Below are 26,000 nucleotides of genomic sequence, written 5' to 3'. Positions count from 1 at the left end.
TTTTCAAGCCCATCCCTTCTTTAAGTTCAGTTCTAGTTTTCTTTCATATGATTTGCTTTTCTCTTTGATGGCTCTGCTGTGTTGATCGTTTCTGTTCTGTTCTGCTACTGTTACTTTCTGTTACTTTCCTGTTATTTGCTACATTTTTAGTATCTCTGCATCAGGTGCAATGAGTGACAGTTATTGGTCTGGTGTCAGTGGTTCAGGCTTAGGCGTTACCTCTGTTTAAGGCTGATCTCATTTCCTGCACACTTCCTCTGTGGGGTTAACGGCTGGCAGACTTGTGCACATCCTGGCTGAGGTACATAAGAGGGAAAAAAACAGTCATGGCAGCTAACAAGTGGAAAAAGATACATTCCAGCAATTAATTGGACATTGCAGTCATAATATACTATTACACACTTAATTGTCTCTTACAATTATTTAAGCCTGAAAATATGTACTGGTGACATTTTTTTAATTAATTAATAAATTGCAATTACGTAGTGAGAGGTATTGACCAACAAAACATAAAACTTCAATAAAATCATTCCGGTTTTGGAATAAATTCATGTGATAGGGTAAATATAGCTGTTGCCCTACTTATTTTATTTGATAATTATTTGATGTCAAGCATGTAATTTAAACATTAGTGAGTTTTGTCCTCAAATAGTTTCATTCTTGGCCTGAAACTGTGAAACAAGGACAGCAATTCAACTGACACCTTGCGTGCAGTTAAACATGCATGCTTGTACGTGTGTTCATCTGATAAGTCGGCTGTGTTTCTCGGCTCTTTACCAAATTAAATTAAAGTTTAAAGCACAGCTCGTGTTTCAAATACCAGTTTGCATGAATGAGGACACAGATGAAAGCTAACTTAAATTATGTCCATAACTTCCTAAGTATCTAATGAATTTATTTTAGTTTTTCTTAAATAGATACTGTGTAACACTACTGAATATTCAATGAGGTACCGTTCAATGGTACAGTGTGATATACCATTTGGACCGTAATGATAGTCCCAAAGTCTTTGTTTTTCCTGTCTGGCAGACAGACTAGGGGCCTTGAGCAGAAGAAGAGGAAGTGCAATAAACTGTAGGTGGAAAATATGGTGGGTGAACAAGTGAGGCGGGGGGTCGCATGTGACGAGGGAAGCTGGTGTTAGTAACCGCATGCAAAGATAGAAGGAGAAAGATAGGCCGGCCTCGAAGTTCGTCCCTAAGCGAACCCTGCTCTGGTATTTCACATGCTCTATGCTGGCTGAAAATGGACATTCTTATATAAAAAACACTTTTTTTCTACTCTTTAGCCATGGCAGTGGAGTTATGGGACAGGATGATGTAGCTAAAGAACCTCTAAAGAACTTCTGGATGGATTGACATAAAATTGTGCGTTGAGTTGCCATGGCGCTGCGCTGAGTAGGAGCCAGCTGCAGCATTTTATAGTATAGGGATTTTTGACTTCATATTTGGTACTGCGATATGAACTTGTTGTTTTTATATTGGCCCTATGAGGATAAAGAACTGGTCAATAAGCATATTGTAAAAGCAAGCCTACGCCTAGGTTTCCCTACCCTATGAGTTAAAAGTCACCTCCGATCAAACTCAAATCAAATTACAGACGTGAGATATTTTTCATCTAAAGTCACCACCATCATTATCGCAGCATACTGAACGAGCTGCTGAACTCTAAACTATTTAAAGAGCTTTAAGATGCAGATGTGGAAGGAAATAATTACCTCTCTTCTCTCTTTTCTCTCTGAAAGCAGAGGAAGAGGCACTTGGTTCTGTACCTCTGAGCATTCCCAGACTGCTGGTATTCTCATATGAAAAGTAAAGCTTCATATTTTCACAAGTCTCCTGAGTGATCATTAAAGTTCTTTATGTTATTTTAGATTTTTTTCTCAAAACAATGCAATATTCATTGATAATCTATGTTGTGACGATGAAAGTGGAAGTCTTTAGATGTTTTGCAGTGCTGGACATACTTCTCCAGAGTTTTACATATTGTATGAATAGATGTTCTTAATGTAGTATTTGTTCCCTTGTGGTTAAATTGTAAAAGCTACTTCTTGAGAGTTAAAATGCACATATATAGAGAGTATATATGTGAATACACTGTTGTGTTGGAACTTTTCCTAGATACACTGTTCAACAAAGAATTTGCAATGTAAAGATATAAAGAGGGAATTTTGTCACCTTTCACCTGTGTGTGTGTGTGCATGTGGATTGTCACTTGCCGAGTGCATGTTATTACATGTGAGTCGCTCCCTTTGAAACTACTTTCTCTTCAGATCAGTGTAAGGGCAGACAAACACACATGTGCACACACGCACAAAAACACAGGCGTGCGCACAGAGACAGAAACAATAGTGACTTTCATCCCAGTAAGGGACTCGACATCAACGGGCTTTTAGCATGTTTTACCAGACTAGCACAGGTTAGTGGCTATGATTGTTGTGACATCCACCACTTCTGAATGTTTCACATAAAATCCACAGTGATGTTCCTATAGCATACAGGAAATGCCACACTGAGGCCCTTTTCCCTTTTAATTACAGGCCCTTGTGCAGACATATTGTTTTTTTTTAAAAACAGATTTACAAAAAAGCATTTAAAAAGTGCTTTCATTGTTTTTTTTTCTTTATTTCCATACAACATATTAATAACACAAAAACAGATTGTTATCAAACTTTATTTTGCAGTCAGAGATACAATGAGCTGCGAAATGTAACTCTTACAGATGTGATTGCATATTCCCAGCTTCTAACTCGAACCGCTACATGATACCCGTATTTTTAAAATCAAATTCTAGCAGTTTAAGGCGATGACAAACAGCTATATATGAGGACTTTTAGTGATGCAAATGCTCAAAATGTTTCACAAAAGTTAATATTTATCACTGGCTGCTTTCATTCTTGTTTTTTCCATCGTGCTGTCCTCTTTAACCTCACCCGTCTTCTTCAGTTTCCTGTAAGCTTCTGTGTAGATCTGCACTGTGCAAACACATACATAAGAAACAGATATAAGAATTTTTAATTTTAGTGCATTTAGTCTTTATGGATAAAAGTTTCAATTAATTCAAAAGGGTAAAAGAAGGCGAATATCTTCTTCTTCTCTCCCTTTAGTGGTTGCCACTTTCTCACCACTGAAAATCTTAGGAATACAATTCTGCTGCCGCCTCCTGTTTTCTCAGTGACACGGTCTCCAAATCATACATCATAGCAAGTCTCACTAATATCTTGTAAACCTTCCCTTTCACTCTGGCTGCTGTCTTTCTGTCACAAATCACAGCAAACACTCGTCTCCACCCACCCCACCCTGCCTCCACTCTCTTATTCACCTCTCTTGTGCACTGCTTGTTCTCTGGAATGGTGAACCCCTAGTGTATAAACAACCTTACCTTCACTATCTCTTTCTCTCCTTGCATCTTCACCTTTCCACCTGTCTCCCTCTCACTGTGACACATGAAATGTTGCGCTTGTACTCCTGTTCTTCCTCTTCTCACTGGTGAAAACCTCCACCTCTCCCAGCTCTCTTTCACCTGTTACCTAATCTCACTACACATCACAATTCTTACCGATGATCTGCATGTTTGCGACTCTTCAGACAAGAGGAGGTATGTTTGTGGCCCCCATGTGGCTGAGTTTTAACAAAGCAGAAATATGATGGGTAAAAACAACAGTTGCTATCTTTCGTTGAAATATTTTGGTTACCTTGAGTAACAGGTATTGCACATAGCACATACGTTTATAGTACATACTACTATGATGAGATATTTGTTTGAAACTGGTGGAATATCAAGTTAATTTTTAACCTCCTAAGACCCAAACTCTTCCACGGCATGCATTTTTAATTTCTCTTTGATAGTTGGGCATATTGGGGCCCGATTAACGTAAATACAAAGAATTACCAGATCTTTTTTTTTTTTTACCTTATTTTTGTTTTTAAGAAAAATAAGAGCCACATATGAGGATATTCGTTTAAAAATTTGATAGAACAGTAGCAGTATAATGTCCTCGTAAGTGGATATCAGGCCCTTGTAGAGCAAAATTGAGTATTTTGGTCTAAATAACCCAAAATGTGATGTCCACATATGTGGACGCCAGGTCCTAGGAGGTTAAAGGATCCAAACTACCTTTGTGATAACATTCAGTGCAGCTCAGATTTGGGCCCCAACAGTGCAACATGCTCTTTCTAAATTTCATAGGTTGCCTTGCTTTCTGCCCTTATCTTTTACCACTAGCTGTCCAAAAATAAAAAAAAATCCCAAACTGTCACTCTCCTTACCACGCTGTACTGTTACTGGTTGGAAAAAAGCACCAACCACAGGGCCAGCTTTTCTTATGAAGGATCTGCACCGTAGGGTATCTATGCCCAACTGGCGTTGTCGTCACTGAATCAATATTTGGCGCACAGGGGCTGTGACTATTATCTACAGACAAGAATTCAAAAAGAAAGACGCTGGCATTTGAAATTCTGGGAAAGTTATTGTAGGATCATTACTAAGCATACTGGAAAGTGTAAGCTATAGCCTGAAACAAGTCAGAGTTTCGATGTGAAATGAAAAGAGCCTCATGAATCACTACTCTTTAATACTATGTCATTAAAAAAAAGAAAAAAAAGAACTGACATATAAATCACTAGATGTCTGTATTATTCCCAGGGGGCATGTATGCTGTGCACAGTCAGGCTGCTTTTCCCCCCAACATGCCAGTCTGGCAGACTTCACATCTGGATCACTGTTATTATCATAGTCATAACATTCAACAGGGCATGGTATTCCAGGCACAATTATACAACTTCCAAAACTGGAAATCAATTTTGGAAATTAAGTTTATGGGTTGTCTATAAGTACAACATATTTTTAGGCCTAAGAATATGCGATTAACAGACAACAGCACTCAGCATGTCTGTACCACATGTAAAAAGTTGAAATATACCATAAGTATACCTAAACGCAAAGGATGAGTAGCTTAGATATATAGTTACAGTACTGACTCCCATAAGATTCACTATGCAAGTGTAGTATAAGATAAGATTTTATACTGATAATAGGGGAATTAAGTGCTATCTTCTTAACTGTAGCCACATGGGAATATATTGTGAAACAAACTAAAGACAGCTATTATGGATTTATCCTACAACATTAATTAGACAAAATTAACTCCAGAATGGATCTCTCATACGCCAGACAGTCAGACAGTCCAACTACTATATATTACTGTGTGTCATCTAGCAGTGAACACTTTAGCTGTGATTCACCATGACATATCTAAACAGCCACTCTGTCTCTTCTACGCACATACACACACAGACACACAACTACAAAGAACAGTTGTGCTAGCATGTATTCCTGCACAGTTCTTAAAATGGAACAACTGTTCACACTTCATTGCAGTAGCCTCAGCTTATCAAACGCATAATCACCGTCTTTATCTGAGCTACTGATGTGTCACAACAACACAATGGAAGAAATGTTACCATCCAGCATATGAATGTCTGGTCATCTCTGTACAGTGTTTGTACTGTCATCATCATCATCATCATCTTCTTCTTGGCCATGCAAGACCAACAGCAGCCTTAAACGCTCTGTTTCTTACTCACATCATTGGTCTAAACAATTAAAATCAGCCAACGCAACAGTCAATTCAAGTCATACAAAGGTGATGTTGAAAGGCGAGTAAATGAAGGGTTGTGAAGAAAAAAAACCACATTGTGATAAAAGGAAAAGAGTAAACGACAAAGAAAGAATCAAATAAAATAACATCCCAATCCTGATCCTGCCTTATTCCCTGGCTCACTTCCTCTCTTGTTCTGCTCTTTCATTTTCAACTCATTTTGCTGGCTCACTTCTTCCTCCAACACCCCCTCCATTCTTTCTGTCACTCTCTCCCTCCATGAGCAGACAGGCAGAGACAGGGAGACTGTTGTTGTGCTTGCAGTCTGACACTATCAGCTCATAAATCCCTGTCAGCAGCTTGTATGCCTCCTCTCCTCTCTCCCTCCCCGTCTCTTATCCTCCCTCCCTTCACTGGTGGAGAAACAGAAGAACCCAGTGACCTGCCAGTGAAGGTTTGACTGGCACAACCACACACACATTTAGAGAAATATATATAGAGCATATACAGTATATACAGATATATAGATAGTCAGACAGACAAGCAGACAGACAGACATCTCTGATTCTCATGCCTCCCCTCAACTGTCTCTCTTTTGCTAGGTTCCTTCCTCCCTGTCTTTCTTTCCCTCAGGCAATGTTTGCCGGCAGACAGTCGTCACTGACAAGAGCTTCCTGTGGTTAGGGGTAAACACCTGGGTAATGAGGCCATGCTGCACAACAACCCCAAAAAAAGCAAAACAGATTCACAGACCTCACTCACTCTGCCGAGTACTGTAGACTCACAATCGGGTCACGCAGCCACACAGGGTCACACGCACAGTCACACATGCAAATAAATCTCACGGGAAAACAAGCACAGACATGAACACATTTAAGCACATACACAACCGCACATGCACATAACTGGTTCAGACTGAAAAACAAGAATCTAGACAGAGTGGACATGGATTCAAGAAGGTTCTACTTCTGTGCCGTCACTAGTAATTTGTTCCTCAAATGCAGAAACAAATCCTTGTCTAAGTCATGTCAGCGAAACACTCAGTCAGGATTTTTGACATACTGCAAATGCTCAAACTGAGTGTGAAATGTGAGTGCTGCTGCAGGGAAGAACAGAGCTGCCTGTCTCGACTGCAAAGTCACAAAAGGACTTTTCCACTACAGGCAAGTTATTGGCCCACACCTGAACCTGTGCCAGCTGTCCAAAGTGCTGCCTTTGTCACTCCAGCATTCTTGCAGCCTACAGGAGATGGTACAAGCTGAAGTTTGGTGTGTGGTCACAGGACTGCGCCGACTTTTTTGTGTGTCTGTGTGTGTCTGCTTTCGTGTGACGAACAGACACATCATCACCACTCAAATATAAGTGGCTATCTGTCTAACTGTGAGTTGACTGTAGGGGGAGCAGTAATACATCGTATTTCTGCAAGTTTGTGTCTTGCTTGCTCAGCAAGGGTCAGATAAATTGCTGGTATTTTTTATTACTGACAGATTCTGTTGTTCATGGAGTTCTAGTGGGAAAAAACAGCTCTTTGTCACTAGTTTTTGATGAACCTTGAAAAGAAGGATTCAGTGACCCACCTCTTACACTTTTTCACATATCATATAAGACTAGATAAATAAGTGTGGAGGAGCTGCAACAGAGGAAATTAAATTTTTAAGTATGACAAATGTCCCTGTTCAACATGGGCCATAAGCAAAGACACAAGGACACATCTCTCCAGATTACAACTATTCTCGGAGAATACTGAGCCACTTCATGTATATTTAAAAAAGCTTTGATTTACAGACGTACATTTAAATGCATCCTGGATGGGAAACACAAAAACCCATCACGTGACTGGGTTGGGCAGCAAGCACAGTATATTTGTTTTTCCCCATTCCTCAAATTTTCACTCTTCTTATGAAAATTTTTTTAGATGCACTCATATTCAAAGCTCTGAGGCAAAATAGACAATTTCCCTATCAGCTGTAACCAATACTTCATTTTCATGCCACTCTTGCTTTTTACATTGTGCTTTTATCCAAATTGATTTTGTCACAACAGAATTACATCTTACTGCTCCACTCCTTCAAAATATTGTGCAAGTATCAAAGCCTCAAGAATCTTCCATGTCAAAAGCACTAGAGTGCAAATGATTCACTCAGCAATCATGTTAATCTGTTATCTCTGGACAACAAGGCGCAGCCTGCATCGCATGTCTCATAGAAGTAACAGGGAAGCTTGTGGTGAATCATCAGCCCTACCAGACCCGCACGGTCTTAAGGGTTGTTTTAGTTTTGAGGAGGATTTTTTTTCTTCTTCTTTAATGGTCTTCATGCAAGCTATTTTAGATATGGTTCAACTGAGCAAAAACACCATGTGTATTGTATGTATCTGGGTTTGCATATGTCTGTACGCGCACGCTTGTGTGGCCCGCATGTCTTTGTGTGCAAAGGAAATGGCTGACAGTGAAAAATGTGACCAATTCTAATTTTAATTGCCGAGTGAAAAAACAGCCTCTGCATTTGTGGGTTCTGTCCAGACGAACAGAGGAGAAGGGGTTTAAGCATGAAAGCGTATTCCTTATCACAATTAAAAAGTGTTTTAACATACCGGCATCCCTTTGAAGTTAGATTAGCAGCAATATTGGAAAGATCAGCCCCAGTCTTAAACAATGGAAATTGAATAGGGGAAAAGAAATGACTTAACAGAGCCAAAGGTAAAGTTTTCCTTTTGTTGTTCATCTTTTTTCCCCCCTTGAATTTGGCCTCATACAATTTTCTGATAGATTCTCTTGTGCAGAGCGACTCTTTTTTTTTAGTATTATTATTATTTCTTTTTTAACATAAAATTGCTTCATGTCCAACCTAGGGAATGGATTGAGGGGACTACGGCAGAAAAGAAGAAAACTTAATTTGACAGCGCAATTTGAATTGGAGATCCTTCTTAGAGGATTTGAAGCCTGGAGTGACAGACGAAATTGTACATAGGCACAGCTAAGAACTGTAATCACAATAAGCCCATATAAGCGTCTTGATTGTAAGGGTCTGAAGCCACACGGTGGCTGTCTTGTGGAGCAGCAATCTACATGCAGAAGCGCACAGTGGAAGACACACACATCCACATGCAAATACACAACAACAGCTATGGACTTACAAGTCAAAATTCCCATCAATACAAGAAAAAGCCACTCCTTACATAAAGACATGGAAACCCATGGGAAGACACAAGGGCTGGAACTGAGAACAGTGTAATTAGAGAGAAAGAAAGATAGGTTAACCCCAGGCACAGAGGCAGAAAGGGAGAGAGAGGGGAGGAGAGGTGACAAGGTTGAGAAAAGTCCCATGTTAACCTGGAAGAAAGAAAACAGGAACAAACGGGGCAAAGAGGAGCAAACAGCTGCTAAGGATTTACATGCCGTAAATTATTTATGCAATCAGCTGTAGGAGCACAGAAACAGAGAGAGAGAGAGGGAGGCAACAGAAAAAATAATCAGGGTTGCAGAAAAGAGAACAGGGGGTGAAAACTGAGAGACGTAGACACGTCTTTGCCGTAAGTTACAACAAAGAGAAAATGTTACACTTACCCTCACACTCCTGTCTAGACACAGCAATCTTTCCCACTGAGCCTCACTCTGACACACCTGAAACAAACAGTAACACTGTTTACCTACACATGTTACTCTCCAGTTACACGCAAAGCTTCAGATGTCTGCTTCCAGGCTATGAATGACAATGCGGCGTGCTACACGAGATGATTTTACGTCATCTCTGAGACTGTTCTCTGTGAGTTTGAAGTCTAAACGCCAAACCTTTATTCATCTTTCTGAAGATTTCTTTACATGTCTCCTAATGCATGTGAGTGCCTATGATCTATATCACAAGCCAAACAACCCATGAAACAAACTCACTGTGCCTCTACTGAACTGTGCATTATTAATTTCAACCTACAGCAGGTTCAGTTCAATTCAATTTTATTTATGTATTTTTTTTAAATTTGCTGTATGTTCCTACTGCAGGTGCTAATGATTCACTGTTACTGTGCTGCCATGTATGTTTAACATTATTTACACACTGACATCACTTCAATAAGAACATCTGCTCCGCATTTACATAAAACACTGTAGTTAGCTTCCAGTCTTGACATTTTTTACACAGTATATATATTTAGCTTAAATTACAGCAGCTAAACAGCAGCTAAACACTGTAGCTTATACAGTCCTTAAATATTCTGGTTAAAAACAGCCTTGTAGGCTGTATTCTGAGTGTTATTGTGTGAGAATAATAATACAGTGTGTAAAACCCAATAGCAAAAGTATGAAGAGAAACATACATCAAATTTAATTTCAAGAGCCTCTTAACTTTCTGCAGGACTCAGAATGAAATATTTACTAAAAGAAACTGAAAAGGACAAACTGTATATATTTACTTTTTTTTTTGCAGTGATTTAGTAATTTAATGACACTGTCAGTCTTAAACTACAGCACTGCCTATTAAATTCTACCATAAACTATGGCACATAGAGTACATCTGAAATACCACATAAAACTAACAGCATCACTGCACCCATTGCACTCGCTCTGTGCTCACTCGTACACTGTGACGCCCAGGAGCTTTTTGAGAAGATGCTGATCCACAAATTCCCATGGGTTTGGTGGAGTGGACCGGAGCCAGTGGAAATTGCAAACAAACACTGGGGCTGCTGTGTCTGATGTGAGCAAAAACAACCTCAAAGACCTCATTCACACATCACATCTGTGCGTGTGCGATTGTGCATGTGTTGGGAAGTTCATAAAGAAAAGTGGGAAAAAATGGGAGCAACTGTGCGTGTATCTGTGTGTGTGTGCGTGCGCGTGTGTGTTTATGAATCTGAGGACTTGAAGGCTGTTCAAAGGCATTACAGCATTAAATTTATGAAGGCATTCACAGTAACACTGGCAATAAAATAGATCTCAGCTCCTAGCAAAAGTTCATATTAGGTCTTACTGTGGCAGGAGAGAGTGGGAAGGAGGAAGAGCGCGCGTGTGTGTGTGTGTGTGTGTGTGTGTGTGTGTGTGTGTGTGTGTGTGTGTGTGTGTGTGTGTGTGTGTGTGTGTGTGTGAGTGAGCGAGGGTGGAGGAAAAAGAATGAGGTGACACTAAAGGTCAAGAGAGAAACGGAGAGATGTTGAGAGGAAAACAAAAAAAAGCCAGAAGAGCAGAGGAACACAAACAGAAAACAATTTCAAAATGGGAAGAGAGAAACTTCTCATGACAGGCCAATGGCAACAAAGACCAGAACCAAAAATGCAAAGAGCAGCAGAGAGAAGCAGCAGCTCTCTCCTCATGTCTCTCCACCCCATGGTTTCAGTGGCCAAGTCCACACCACATTATGGGTCCCTAGGTTTTTTATAATGGCTGGGTGTGTTCTGATTCCCCGCTAAAGTCATTGCTAGTTAAATTCCATTCCTAATTAGTGGTGGGAATGAGAATGGAAAGGGGAATTGGTTGAGGAACAATTAAACATCACTGAGGGAAAACAATATTTTCAGACAACATTTGACACCACGAGCCGTGACAGTGTGGGACGAAGCATACGTGCCCACACGGCAGATTTTTCTTCCCCTCCAATCAATTTCAGACTTTTGAGCCAATTCATGTATAGCTGCAGTTAATACAACCTGCAGATATACATTTGTTGTTGACAGAATACATGGCGGGCAGTGCTGGGCAGCAACTAATTACATGTAATGCCAGAGTACTGCGGTCAGTTTTATACTGCATGTAGGCCCTGCAGAGCTTAACTAAGAACTATTAAGAACTGTTTTGTTATTTCAGGCTAAATCCTGAAACTGCAAATATGGCAGGAGGCCTGCCTATTCCACATCAACTGTGTTGTTGCACTGATGTGAACGGCAAACATTTGAGGTTCACAGCAGTTTCAAGGACTTTGCTGGCAGTGATATCTGCTTGACTGTTGAGTGCTCCTCTGGGGTTTACATTTACTAATCAAAATTTCTGTTTTGAGTTGAGTCTTTGTGATGATATTTATGCTTAATTTCTATGAATATACACATCAAAAGGGGCAAAAGGACGCAAATTTGAAAAATCAATAGCTAGTATAATAAGCGCTGACATTATGGGTTTACTACATTAACCATAGAAGACAGCACTATTGCATTTGTGTGGGATCACTCTGAACAAAATATCCAACAAGTTTTGACTCAATAAACACATTTATTGCAATAACATTTGGAGACTGAGAAATTTAAAATAAGTGAGCAGTAGCTTCAAGGCACAACTTCAAAAATCCAAAGTGTCCAAAACACGATTTATAATAAAAGTGCAGTTTTGTGGAGAATAAATGAAATAAACTGGCATCCTCGTTTGTTAAAATAGCAAGTTTTTTGTTAGCACTTTTACTCAAGCACTTGTAGTGAATGACACACACTCACAGACCCTGATGCACCTGATGTAAAGTGTTAATATGAGAGAATTAAGAATGACTATCTCAATGTTGTGATGTTTTAATAGCGTGCAGGTGACTAACATCTCGCTGATGGGAATTTGTTAAAGACAGACGTTTAATGAGCAGCTCTTGAGATTAAATGTGCCAGGATAAATAAGACTGGAATAAAACTTGGATATTATTGTCAATACGTGCTCAGTGAAAATATCTTGTTATGCCAAAAAAATACGATTCAGAGAAACCAATAGATTTTGTATGGACATTTTTGACTAGCATTACTTGTAGGGAAACCCAGCATTATGTTACGAACTCCAAATTTTTGGAGTGGTGAGCGGATTCTCCCACTTTAGGACAAAACACAGGCTCACATTCTTTGCTGTTTCCTTTTTTTTAATGAGTCACTCACTAACCCTACCTCCTCATAATGCTGACCACATAAATAAGCTCTCCCAAAAACCTCACAAAGCTCACATTAAAGTGTCATTTTTCAACTTTTTTAAACGTACTAAACAGTAATAGTTTGTTTTTCAGATTTCCATCACCACTGCTGCAAATTGCAAATGTGACCTTTTTTTTTCTGGAATGACACCGGAATAAATTATTTCAGTAAAGCACTCAGGCAGATTTTAGCTGCTCAGCTCTGTGCTTCACTCAAGCTTGTGGCTCTGGATACATGTGTGCAAGGGTGCAGAAAGCAAAGCTGCACATAGTGTAAATCTCACAAGATATATCATAACATTCGAGTCTGTGAAACTGTCAGTTCAAAGGCTCTTGGTCTCTAGCATATGGAGCAGTGATTTGGCAATTTAGACTATTAAATATAGACTAACAGTGAGCTAATGTTTGTCTATGTAACATGATCAAAGCTGCAAACATGCAATTATGAAATGAATGGCCTCCCTATCTCTACTGTTGCTTTACTCTTTTAATTTGCCCATAAAGCATTTTCAAGCAAACATTGTCACGCTAGAAGTCAAATGTGCTGACTAGCAGCATAGCCATGAAGTCAACACACTGGAATGCACTTCCATCCCCACAGGAGCGAAAGGATGAATTAATATTTGATTGACATGTAGTGAGCCAAGCTACCGAGTGTAAAATGTGCGCTGAAAGCAAGGAAGAAAGTACAGAGAGAGGGGCATTATGATTGATTGACTGTACCTACTGAGCAATTAGAGTGAGATTAATTGGTTAGTTGTCACTTCATTTGACTGTTATTAGCCAAGGAACTCCTCTCTGGAAACCATTTAAATGCGAGATAATTGACATAATTGTTCTGCAGACGACAGAACTCCTGTGGTACTACAGAACACAGTCTGTGGGCTAACAAGAGAAAAAGATTAAAGGAAGAAAAGAAGGTTGAAAATCAGGTAAAATCAAGAGGAAGAAACAATATTTTGTACTCGTGAATATTTTAACAACATTTGAGGTCAAGGAAACTTACTGCTTGTGTGTTTTGAGCTGTGGATTTGCCAGGATATGTCTCCACACTAAGTGAAATTCTTCTTTATTACATATACATGCACACGCACTCACACACATACACACACGCCAACACAAGGTCGGACTTAAAAATTAGAGCAGGGTATGAGGCGACCTTGTGAAGCTCCCGTTAACCAAATAAAAAGTGTATAGGATTGATGATCCTATCAAAGCACTAACACATAACACATCGTATATTCCTAAACTCATTATCCATTAATGATCTTCCTAACTCATTCACTTTAAATGTTCATAATGTTTTTTAATATTTAAATATACTGCAATTATTGAATCGTTGTATAATTAATCCAATGCCTACTGCAACTGAGCCCATATTTTTACACCTCTGTCTTTCCCGTTTTCACTTGTGCGATAAAACATTCAAACATTTACACTCTGCATATCAGTGTGGGAGATCAAGAGAAGTCAGCCTGCAAAATAAGCTGTCACGAAGATTAGATGTCATCAGTAGCATTGAGGGTCTAGCCCAATATTGCAATAGCATTCATTAAAAAAAGACATCAAATTACATTCCAAAGTGACAGTAAACTATGCGTTTTTCAGAGATATGATACAAACCAATTAAGGATAGTGTCTGTTTTCACAGTTTTAGGATTATCAGTGTGATAACTAAGCAGAAGACTAGAAGATGCATTGAGATATATCCGGCGCTGGAGGATCTTCCACGGGTTCAAACAAGGATGGTTCTGCACTGCATCTGCAGCCAAATCTGTTTCTTGTGTCCAATTCATAATGAACTGTTTGGATGACTGATTACATATAAAGTAAGTATCTCAGAGAGATGACACAAACAATAAATAATAATGAATAATGTTACAATAAAATGATATTTTTTTAAGCTTACATAAGCTTTTTCACTGAGTAAGAAACAGAACAGCTACACATTTGCAAGGTGTGGAGTTTACTTTGGGAGTTTAAAACAGTTACACGCCCAAAGGAAATAAAGGGCCCAGATGACTGTTAATTCAAGCTGACCCTTAAGGAACCCACATTAAGGATTACAAGACATCTTGTCCTATATGGAGTAATTTAAAATGACTGCAGGTAGTACACTGGGTTTAACTCCATGTTTTTATTTCAATATTTTAGCATGCACCCATTAAAGAAATGAAACCTATGAATGTGTTTAAAGTATTCTGCATTACTGAACATGTCTCCTGTTAGTACTGCACTTTTTCCAACAAGATCAAATCTACCCAGCGTCTGGAAAGAATTACAGTATGTTACAGTTGAGCATATCGTTCCCTCGGTGAACAGGAAATGGTTTATTTCTCCTGAGTGGAGCCTGTCCCAGCTAGGGAAGTGGCTAACCACATGAAGCTAGTGCGATCCAATCTGTTTACACACAGTAATTTGCACAGGTGAGAGAGGGTGGGCTGCTGGGATGAATGTAGGAGCCTTGTTTAGTTCTCACCACTGAGGAATTCAGGTTGTTTAAAAAAAAAAAAAAAGTAAAAATCATGAATTGATTTCATTTATTAAGCCCTGCTAAGATTTGTTCAGGCTTCAAATCATGTGTGCAAAAAAGGTGTGATGGATTTGTTTCAAAGTGATAACAAATGTAGGGAATGAAAAGATGTCTGCATTTAATTAAAGTGCAGCTGACATGAATACAGTCACGTAATATGGTATAGACAAGAAGGTGTGACGAGACACTATCTGGGAGCTATAAATATACAACAGTTCGTTATCAGGTTTAGTTCTATGACAGAAATGCAAGCAGCACAAAGTGGTTTAGCAGTCTGCACATTAAAAAGCAGCACTACTGTTTGACTGAACCAAGGGTCAGCAGGGGCCTTTTGGAGCTTTTACTCCCATATATTTTTGGGGCTTTTAAACAGATGTTCCCATTTCCTCCAGTTCAAAGACATATCAGGTAAATTGGACTTGAAAAGAACTTCCCTGCTGCATATATGGCTGGCTTCACATCCAGCTCAATTCATCATAGCCAAATTTTACAAAGAAAAATCTGTGTTACAAAGGTAAGCCTGTCAGGAGGAAGAAAAAGAAACAAAAAAAAGTCTTACAGTTGAGCCGCCCTGCTTTATTTTCCACATGCTCAAGTGTGCTCATTAGGTCCGTGGTATCAACTGCTTCTCCTGCGTTAATGTGGAGGTGTTGTTGGCAGGTCATGGACGCACAGAAGTGTGAGTCTGACCCGATCATCTGGGCCTTGTACAAAGAGGCAAACAGGCAGACATGCACAAGTGCACAAAGAGACACACTCTTGAGTCTTCCAAAGATTCTTGTATTTATTCAAAGAAAGCGAGTCTTGGCAAAAGATGACACAGCTCCTAATCAACCTGGTCTCTCCATACAGCAGCCTCATTGAAAACACGTTTGTGTCGTCTACAAAGCGCCGACATCTTATTCTATTTGTACTTTTGAAAAGCAAACAGAAGGTTAGGTATTTATTTTACATGTTTTTCATTATTCCGTGCTCATTCCCTCTCTCAACAATCTGCGTCCTTGATCTCCGTGCTCTGTGCTAGATTTTAACTTTGTCACTTTCCTACTTTCCCTTTCAATCCAAGGTCATGCAAAGGTTACTTCATTGTGACAACTTTCCTTTATTTTTTGTATAACATACAACAATCCATCCTAGCTCTGGTGGATATGCCATTCTTATGAGGTTATTCTGACTTGTTTACAACCTTTCCCTCCCCTTTCTTCTCCTCAAATCATTCATTTGCCCGTCCACATTGCTGATCGTTCATCACCGATACAGCCGTTCCTCCGTCTTTATCATCCATCTTTAGCTGCAGTTGTTTATGTCTGCTTGACTCTCTGCCGTGCTGTTTACTGACCGCCCTTGCTTTTTTGGGCTCCTCTCCTTCAACTCTTTACTCTGTTCAATTTGTTATAACTTCTTTCATCCCTTTCCATCTGTATCACTTGAATGCATGCATTTTAAATGGACTTTTTCCCTTTGTTTTCAGCTTTCCATTCAGTCTGCTCACCTCTGCTGAAAGTTAGGTCTTTACTTTGTGTTTTCCCTTATTCCCCATCTTTCGTCTGTGTGTAGTATACATTCAAAACTTGTTCCTTTCGGAGAACTTATGGAGCTCTTCCAACTCTCTGAGATCACATACTGATAAATGCCTATCCTTATTTGCCTCCAAGGATGAAAGGCAGTAAAGAAATCACAAATATTTGACCACAACAAACTTGATAACACCACCCCCTGTAACGGGTACGTGCGTGTGAGGGGTCTGAGGTGTAGCGTTTGAAGGCAGACCGAGGAGCAAGAGTATGCACACAAACACACACACATGCACACGCATACATCGTCAGGCCCTGTCAGACATCCATCTCACACTTCAGTAGGCTATTTATTTTTTCTGTTTTATTTATGCAGCAATCTCCTTTCAAATTCAGCTCGCACCCATTCGTCTGACTGAGCGGCTGCCCTTTCTTTTCAAAGTGTAAAATTTCATAGACCTTGGGCAAAAATGGAAGAATGGGTGCGAGGGAGAGAGAAGAAACACTGCTAAGGTAATAACCTGATTTCGCCTCAGTTGGTTTTGATTTAAGAGAGGAAGAGTGTGTCAGAGAAACAGCAGGCGCTCTTCTGTCTCGCTTCCATGGCAGATTTTTGAAGAGCGAGGAAAGAGAGGGAAGGAGACGCAGAATGAAAGGAGAGACAACGCGAACAAAGAGAGATAGAGACAGTGAATCACACCCCATGCCAATAAAGTGAAGTGAACTGACACAAAGAAACAGAGATACCATTGAGAAAATGAGCGTTCTACAGAGGGAGACAGGGGAAGGGAGATGGAGAGGAACGCGTTGGGGGTGGGGAGTGGGGGTATTATCAGTGAATGAATTTTTAATAGCACAGAGATCAACCATGCCCAGGAGCTCAAACAGAAATAAATACCTTGCCTCCTTACTTTAAAACTCCTTTTAGAAAATATAACCACAGTACACAGTGGTTTTTTTTTCCTTCCAGGGTTTTTAATCACTCAGGAAAACGTGACAGCATACCTGACACCAGAAAACAAGGAGGAACCCTGACAGCAAGACGGGCAGGGACAGAGAGGCTTATGGGTAAATACAAGGTTGCACGTCACTCACACCACATACACACCAGCCAGCTGATTACCGCAGGTGTCTGCATTCACACATGAGGAGCATTTGAATTTTAAACTCTTCCAAATACATGTGTCAGCCCTCGCCCATCTGTCTGTCACCCTGCAAATGCCCTGACAATAGCACGAGCACAATTAACTTAAGCTGAGAGAATGTGCCAATTTACCCCCAATTTCCTGCTTACAGCGTCAGACGTTCCTTTCAAATGTGTATTTTTTTAGCATAATATATGAGGCAGGCCATTTCACTTGCCAAAAGCATCTCCATTTCAGCAAGGTTGTCCCAATTTGCTGATTTTGAAGCACATACCAAATTAGCGCGCAAAACATTGCAATTTTACCAGCTGCTGCGTGTTCTGTTCAAGTGTACGTCAGCGTGAAAGGCGATTTCAGTTTAAAATCTGGTCCGTGGTTCTTTCTATTTACATTATAGACTCTTCCAATTCTGTAGTTGTTCTTTTCCCAGAAGGTGTATTCAGAGAGGAAGAAATGCTGTGAGTTTAGCCTTTATATTTAAAGAAACAAAAACAAATAAAACAAGTTTATGAATTGTGCATTACTGCTAGCCAGCAAAAGCTAGGGAACTTTGAGTCTGCACTACAAATGAATAAGGATATGTATTAATAATTATTAACCATATTCTTATCATCAAAGGACATTAATAATAATTTCTACCTTAAATGATGCATATAGCTTCTTTAGACATGCCCAGATAGCTGTGAGTAACTGTCAGTGTTGGAATAATCTCTGTTCCCTGTGAGGTTGACACCCATCGCTAAGGCTACAGATATGATACAGTACCAAGTCAGTGGGAAACCAAGAAAATGGGAAAAAGATCACCAAAGTTCTTTAGAACAGCTTCAGAAGAAGCGAACAGCAGCTGCACTGAACTTCTCATTGCATTTCTTGCAGAGGGAGATTTATGCAATTACATTAAAAAATCATATATGTCTTAAAGTAAGTGTGTGCAACTCTTTTGTTCACTTGGTTAGCATTTGCAGAATTTATTGGCATCCAGATCCAAGCATTTGGACAGTTACTTGTTTGTTTGTTTGGCAGACCAGTCAATTTCAAATAAAAATGAAGGCTCTTTCAAAGTTAATGGGGTGTTTAATACGTTGAACCTGGGAAATCACAGTTGGAAACTCTTTGAAAAAATGGAATGGACTTTCATAAAATACGAGCTAACAAGCTAATATAAGAAATATCTAATGAACTACATAGCAATCTACACTCAGTACATGCATTTCTACTCAACAGCTGCAACTCTGAATGACGCTTCCTTTTTGTGTAAATGGGGTTTTCTTGTGCACGTGATGGTACGTTCTAAGGGATCCATGCTCTACAGAATAATTCTGCATTAATTTCACAGTTGCAATTGATCTGCATATTGTGACAGTCCACACACATGTGTGCAGCTTCAACTGACCCCTTTGCTGTTTTCATACTTAATTTGTCACACCCTTACCGATTAGTCGACACTATAAATGTAAACGTTTCTTCATAAAACAAAGACAAATGGTTAAAGTGAGACTTTACGTATGTCCAGTTATCCAATTAAGGTGAATTATTCTTAAACGTTTCGTGAGTTATTCTTTGCCTTCATCCTGTTATCCAATTCAAACCTGTCAACAAATCTTAATACAGAGCGTCAGGTTAAATAAAGCTCAGTTTACCTTATTCAGATTTTCTTAAGTAACATTCAGTAGTGTTCCTAAACGACATTATTTATTTAAATTTATTTGCATCATTTATTGTCTACTTTGCCCCTGCAGGAGGAGGATCAGGCTACTCTTTTCCTGGCTGAACTAAAGAAGCAGCGGAGTCCTTCTTCATGAAAAACCTGAAGTGCTTTTTCTTCTTTTGCAGGCACAGTTCCTGCAGATCTTTGTTCTGCGCTGTGAGGTTTGTCATCTCATTGAAAAGCTCTGTATGCTGCAGCTCAAGTTTCTTACACCTTTTCTCCAGTTCTTCTAATTTTTCCTGCTTTTCTTCGTGCTTTTCTTTGAGCTCTTTGTTTTTCTCTTGCAGTTTTCTTTTAATGTTTTTCTTGTTGAACTTTCCTTTCCTTGTGCATGACGTTGTTTGTTTGTTGTACTTTGTCAGATATGGCCAGTAACTCTTGATGTCTCCTCTGCAGGTCGTGAAGTGTACACTGGATGTCTTTATGTATTTATTTTCTGTCGTTGCTTCTCCTCTTGCATTTCAGTGTTTGTGTACTGCACTTTGTTGCAAATGGGTATTTTTGCTCACCATTGCTTAGATTTTACTCTGCTTTCTGTGCATATTTTTTCTAGTTCTTGTTTCTCGTCCTCAATTTCAATGTTTTTGTCATTTGCTTTGTTGTATAATACTCTTAACTGTACTTTTCTTCTCAAACTCTTGGAGATCATGTTGCATTTCTTTTTGCATCTCTTCCAGTTGTTCTTTGTCCTTCAGTAGTTGTGCATTTCTTTTGAGTGCTTGTTTAAACATCACTTGAAGCCCTTCATATTCTTCTCCATGCACTGGAGCTTGCATTGCATCTCCTGGTCTTTTTCTTGAAGCTTACACTGAAGGTTCTTGATCTTCTTTCTCTTGTTGCAGTTGTGTATTTCTTTTGAATGCTTCATTAAACATCACTTGAAGCCCTTCATTTTTCTTCTCGAATTGCTGGAGCTTGCACTGCATCTCTTGGTCTTCTTCTTGTAGCTTGCACTGCATCTCTTTGTGTATTGTGTTTTGGAGTTTGCACTGTATGTCCCGGTGCTTCTCCTGTGTTGTTTTTCCTTTATACAAAGCTCAAATGCTCTTCTGAGGGGCTTCAAAAAATCATCGCGCTGAGGAGTGCTGGGGTAATCTCTTTGTCTTGGGTAGTGGGGTTTTTTTTTTGACATTTTGATACCTTGTAACAACCCCTCTGTAAAGGATCCGAATGTTTTCAAATTCTTCTTAGTAGATGAATGTTTGACAGCTGCGAACCAACTGACGTATTGACTGAAAACTGAAATTAGACTTCAAATTTATTTTGTTTCCTTAGGAGTTATGACAACAGGCTGTGTATATAAAATTTAAAATGTATCATATTAGAGTGTTTAATACACTGAACCTGGGAAATCAAAGTTGGAAACTGTTTGAAAAAAGGCTTTCATAAAACACAACTGTTACAAGTCAGATGAATCATGGGATATAGCACAGAAGCTGGGAAAAGGCACAGACTGCACAGTTCAGAAAGCTAGCATGCACTGAGTGCAGATTGATATGTAGTTTGTAAATGATTAGATATTTCTCACCGTCTTATTAAGAAAAAATTGTGATTCCCAGAAAGTCACTTCAAAAACATACTTGGTCTAAAACTGCATAAACCTTTGTTATTGTTACCTTGTTATAGCTAAAACATGCTGTAGCAGCAACCTTATTAGCCAGTAATTTCTCATGGGACACTGACAGATCCAAACCTGCTGTGGTCTGGCTACAAGAACATGGCTTGAAGCCTGCATGGATGGATTTTGATGGATTCTCAAGATTGAGGACCTTAAATGCTTGCCAAACTAACAATGTTCCACCTCTTTACACTGAAAAATGTCTTTGGCTGTATATTCTTAGTATCATTATCCTGTTAAATTATGAGACGCTGTCCAGGTTAATCATTCTCTAATGAGTTCTGAGTGCTATGATCCTATATACAGTACTATGCAAAAGTCTTGAGTGACCCCTCATTTCTTCATATTTTGGTTGGAAAATGGGATATAGGTTGAGGATATAGGTTGAGGATATAGGTATCTAAATGTGCAAGCACAATTTGTGCATTTCTAATGTGCTCGAAAGTCAATGTTTGTTATAACCACCTTAGAACTTTTAGGCAAGTGTCCCAATAATTTCTTTGAGTAGCCTTCAAGAAAAGTTCTCAAAGCTCTTCTTTGGGGGGGTTGTTTAAAACGCAAAATACATTACCAACATGGCGTGCAATGTTGTTAATATAATGTTCCCTGCCATTTCTTCTGTGAACACCGTTGTTTTTAGAATGTTTGATTTCAGCAAAGCAATTGGCCTTGATTTTATCAGATGTGCTTCTTGAGTGTTTCTATTATGCTTACTTCATTTGCTTTTCTTGTCTTTACTTGCAGATGGCACGTAATTACAGCATATTTTGTATGAAAACGTTTAAATAAAGCGAGAGCTGCCCACACAGTGTCACATGTCCAATTACTTTTAAACCTTTTCTTTTGTAAGTTTCATAAACTTAACATAAACTTCAAGTCAAAGTTGAGATATGGCACTTTAACTGTAGTTTCCTCTACTTTATGTAAAATGAAATCACCACTGACTGTCTGATCACAGCGAGAGAGGACGGTGGTGCAGAGCCAAAGGAGATGATGTGGTCTACGCAGTGATGGAATTCATTTCTTTCCCAGTCACTCCCAGTAAGAGTCATTTCTGTTGTTTAACAAATCTATTGACTTTTTATTTTTAATTTTAAGTCAACAGACTGATGAAAATTCCAGCAAGCAATTTCAGAGAACAGTTCAGCAGTGAGTTTTTCAAAAGCAATATGGATCAACAACCACAGAGAATTTGGGATTCGATTGTTGTAATCTCCTACAGGGGAGATGAAGCCATATTGCACTACACAGATACTGTGCAAAATCTAATTAATCCAACCTGAATCTGAATTAACTAAAATACAACCCGTCTTCTTCTTCTTCTTCTTTTTTTAACCCCAACTCCAAACAGCTCTCCTCCTTCTAGAAGTAGAAAATAAAAAACCCAACAATATATAACATCGCATCCACTGAACTGAAAACCATGATTTTGTTGTTGCTCGTAGAGAAAGTATCTTCACTCTAGAGAAAAAGCTTTTTTCTGCCTCTATTCATGTAGAAAAAAATGAATGATCTATAAACACCACTTACACGTTTTACTAAAATTGCTTACTTCTAGGATTATATTGTTAGGATTATAACAATTGCCAGAGTTGTATCAATAGTATAATAAGAATATGACTTTGGAATGAACATCATATCATGTTTCTGGGCTCTCTCTGTTTTGGAGTTAATCTACCATATTTGATAGCAGCTGTTGTTTATTTTGCCTAGAATGGAGGACTGCAAGCACTGGGTTCTATACACAAGAACTGTTTCGCACTGGTAATGCACAAAGAATGATAAAATATAAAGAAAACAGACAGTGTTTTCATCCCTGGGTGTCAAATAGTACTCTTCTGTCAGAAGTTGCTGCCGTCAGCGAGGGTAGCAGTGGGTTCACCTATTGCCTTTAGTTTAGATTTAGGTACCTAAACTATGTAGACTCAATCCCACCATGTTGCAATCAGAATCTGTCTGCATAAATGAGTATTTCTCATCTGTGATGCATCTCTTTGCAATCGGGAGCTGGAAGCCAAATTCAGAATCAATCCTTTAGAAAAGATAGGTTGTCAAGCGCCTGTCATTTTGCCCTCCTAGAGCAACTATGTCACTATTTGTGGAGCCGTTTCTGAATTTCTCTTTCAGATCTATAAGGTTCTTACTGGACTTAAATTTCTGTTTAATGTGAATTTCTTTTGTATGCAGACAGAAACAGATTTGCCATTTTCACCAAATTCACAAACAGATTGCAAGCGAATGGCAACTTAACTCCATTCACTGATAGCAGACCGATAGCAGCGAACTACCTTAGTCTTATTGCCCTTTTTATAACCATCTTGATGCACTGAAGTCGCTTTGAAGACAACAACTGACTACAAGTGGACCCCATCTTTAGAACAACCATTTCAAAGACAATGATATAACAAATTCATTGCACAAAGTCAAAATAATTTTGGTAATGCTGCCTTCTCCAACCACTGTTGGATAACACAACAGCAGCATTTGATTCATTTAGAGTCAGAAAAGGCTGAAAAGCAGTAACATGCTGATACAAACGGATGAGGACTGAGAGGGGAAAAAGCAGAGTAATGTTTGTTCACTGCAGGTCTGAAATCTCTAAAAGTGGAAAATCTATAAAATAAATAAATAAAATTCCAAACAATGCATTTTGCCTTCTTTTCATAATAACTTCAAAATTGTTTTGGGCACAATAAGCAGCTAATCAGTGACTCTAAATGAAAACTTTTTCCTTGAGCCACTCCAATATCTGTGCTAGCCATAGTGATAATAGCAGGTTTCACAGACTTATAAAGCTTCTGCGTGCTCATCTCCAGTGAGACAAACAAGGACAAACACGCACGCAAACAATGTGTGTCTCACTGAAGCCGACTCAGCTGTAATAAAATAATATAAAGTTGTACCACATTTCAGTTCATATCGGAGCAGTGGTATTATTCCCTGCACCAATTCCTATTATCACGGGCTCTCAAAATGACTCAAATTAAAACTCACATTAATCCGACAGTGTAATCCCTCTACTGCATGGAACAGTCTTTTCAGTCTGAGTGTGGATTAGAGAACACTGAGACCCTGTGTTGGTGGTCACTGGTGTATAACACCTCATAAAGATAATATGCTATGTGTGTGCGCGCTTGTGTTTTTCCTGCTGCGACGGTGGTCAGCACAATATAGCACAAAAAGCTTGCGTGTGTGGGAGGGGTTGGGTGTTGTACATGTGGATAATGTGCTTCTTTTACCCTTTGTGGTTACCTGGTGAAGAGGAAAATCCCTATGAGGTGGTCTTCTTGCTATGTGGACTACAATGAAAGCGGCCTGTAACAGAGGAAATGGTGAATTAATAAAATAAGCCCCCTGAGTAGAACACTGTTTGACTAGTCAGAGGGCACAGAAAAGGGATGGAGGGAAGGGTTTGGCAGAATAAAGAAAAACTGAGAAGCACAGATAAAATGGCACTGTTTGTACATGTTTTGTGGCTGTCTATAGGTTTGCAGTGGTGCGCTGAATATATAAAGGCCTAATGCACGCTGAGTGTATTTCATATTATCCTTTAGTGAATCAAGAAGGAAATAAATATATAAGTAAATGACAAGTTTTTGTCTCAGTGATCCCCGAACAAGACACACACACACATTTTTTTGCCTGCCCTTCTTACTTACAATCAAGCAGCTTATCATGCTGCTCACACAGCATCCTGTACAGCATCTTTAAGTATCAATAAAACCCTAGCTGCAATCACCACATTAAAAGAGAGGACAAATGCACCTCTTGACCCAGACACATCTGGTTAATGGAAATCTGAAACATTAATAAAAACGCTATCGGTGAGCAATGCTCGGCTGCACACGACTCAGTGGAGCTGTGAATGAATATGCTCATTTTGCACGGTTGCTACATACCGAATGGGCACAATCTTAAAGGTGTTCCTTACTATAAAAACAGTTCATCTTCATTTGAAACAATGATATTATTTGGAGTCTGTGTTTGTGGATGTGTACGCATGATCCATAAAGAGATGTACACTATGTATATATTCATAGCTGACTTTTATGGCTGTGAAAACAGGTCCCACTAGTCTACAGTGGCAAACAAGCAGATATTATTTCATTCATCACCCCTAAGAGCTTATACTGTAGACTAGTAAAGCTGAATGCTGATGAGCTGACCATGAATCACTGCAACATCAAGTATGTTTATTAGAATGCTATTCAGATTTATTATTTAGTCTGGTCTGGTATTGTGACTTTGTTAATATCTAATATAAATGACAACATTATTGTTATTTGACGCTTTGGCAAATGGTTAAATAAAAAAATAATATGCCTAAGATGTATTGTTTCCATAGCGGCAACGACAACAGCAACTTCATGTGTACCTACTACTGCACCCATTTTTGCAGAGCTGCTGGAATGGCACACCAAATGAATCATTTACAGAAAATTTTGATTTGTCAGTGCAGGATAGATGGATCCTGGTCACGCTGTATAACAAAAGCATGGGTGGGCATTTACAAAGTGTCAGGTACAGTGCAGAACAAAAATCTCCTAATCTCCTTACTCTTTGCTGTTCATTATTATTTTACAGGGCAGCCGTCCCAAATACATAAGGCCCCTACCCTGCTCAGCCCAGTCTGCCAAGCACCAATGCTGGGTTTGATATTCTTCCAACATCCAACAGGCTATGATTATTTCATTCCTTTTTTAACATAACGCATCAATTATTCAACCTTTGCGAGACCAGATTTGATTGCGTTTTTATTTAACAAAAATGACTGTGTGTGCGCGCGCCTCCACCCATCTAAAGGAAGACTGAATATAAAACGTTCCGCAAAGATAATACCTCATGGCTTGAAAGAGTGATGGATGGTGAAGGGGGTGGAGTAGAAGGAGAAAGAGAGAGAGAGAAAAAAATACAAGTACTCTGGAATAAATGATGACTGCATTAGCATAGGATAGCACAGGGTCCCTTCACTCTACAATAAATTGCTCCCCGTCTTCAAGGCAAACTGCCCACACAACAA

At 39.2% G+C, this 26,000-nt stretch overlaps 1 long non-coding RNA gene across 6 annotated transcripts in view; it reads right to left on the bottom strand.

The window, feature by feature from the left end:
• Positions 1-2,603: 2,603 nt before the first annotated feature.
• Positions 2,604-26,000, bottom strand: part of LOC145431753 (uncharacterized) — a 110,284-nt gene continuing 86,887 nt past the window's right edge. For 3 of the 6 annotated variants that reach the window (XR_013912040.1, XR_013912041.1, XR_013912042.1), the window contains exons 5-6: positions 9,165-9,221; positions 2,604-2,974 (exon numbers count right to left, since the gene is read on the bottom strand). This is a non-coding gene — a long non-coding RNA (uncharacterized LOC145431753). Of the gene's footprint in view, positions 2,975-9,164; positions 9,222-24,232; positions 24,296-26,000 lie in introns of all 6 variants that reach the window. The other 3 variants (XR_013912043.1, XR_013912045.1, XR_013912044.1) reach the window with 2 other exon arrangements.

The sequence above is a fragment of the Astatotilapia calliptera genome, chromosome 11 (assembly GCF_964374335.1).
Source record: "Astatotilapia calliptera chromosome 11, fAstCal68.1, whole genome shotgun sequence".
In the NCBI taxonomy this organism is placed as follows: Eukaryota; Metazoa; Chordata; class Actinopteri; order Cichliformes; family Cichlidae; genus Astatotilapia; species Astatotilapia calliptera.
This window is presented reverse-complemented; position numbering and strand designations above follow the sequence as displayed.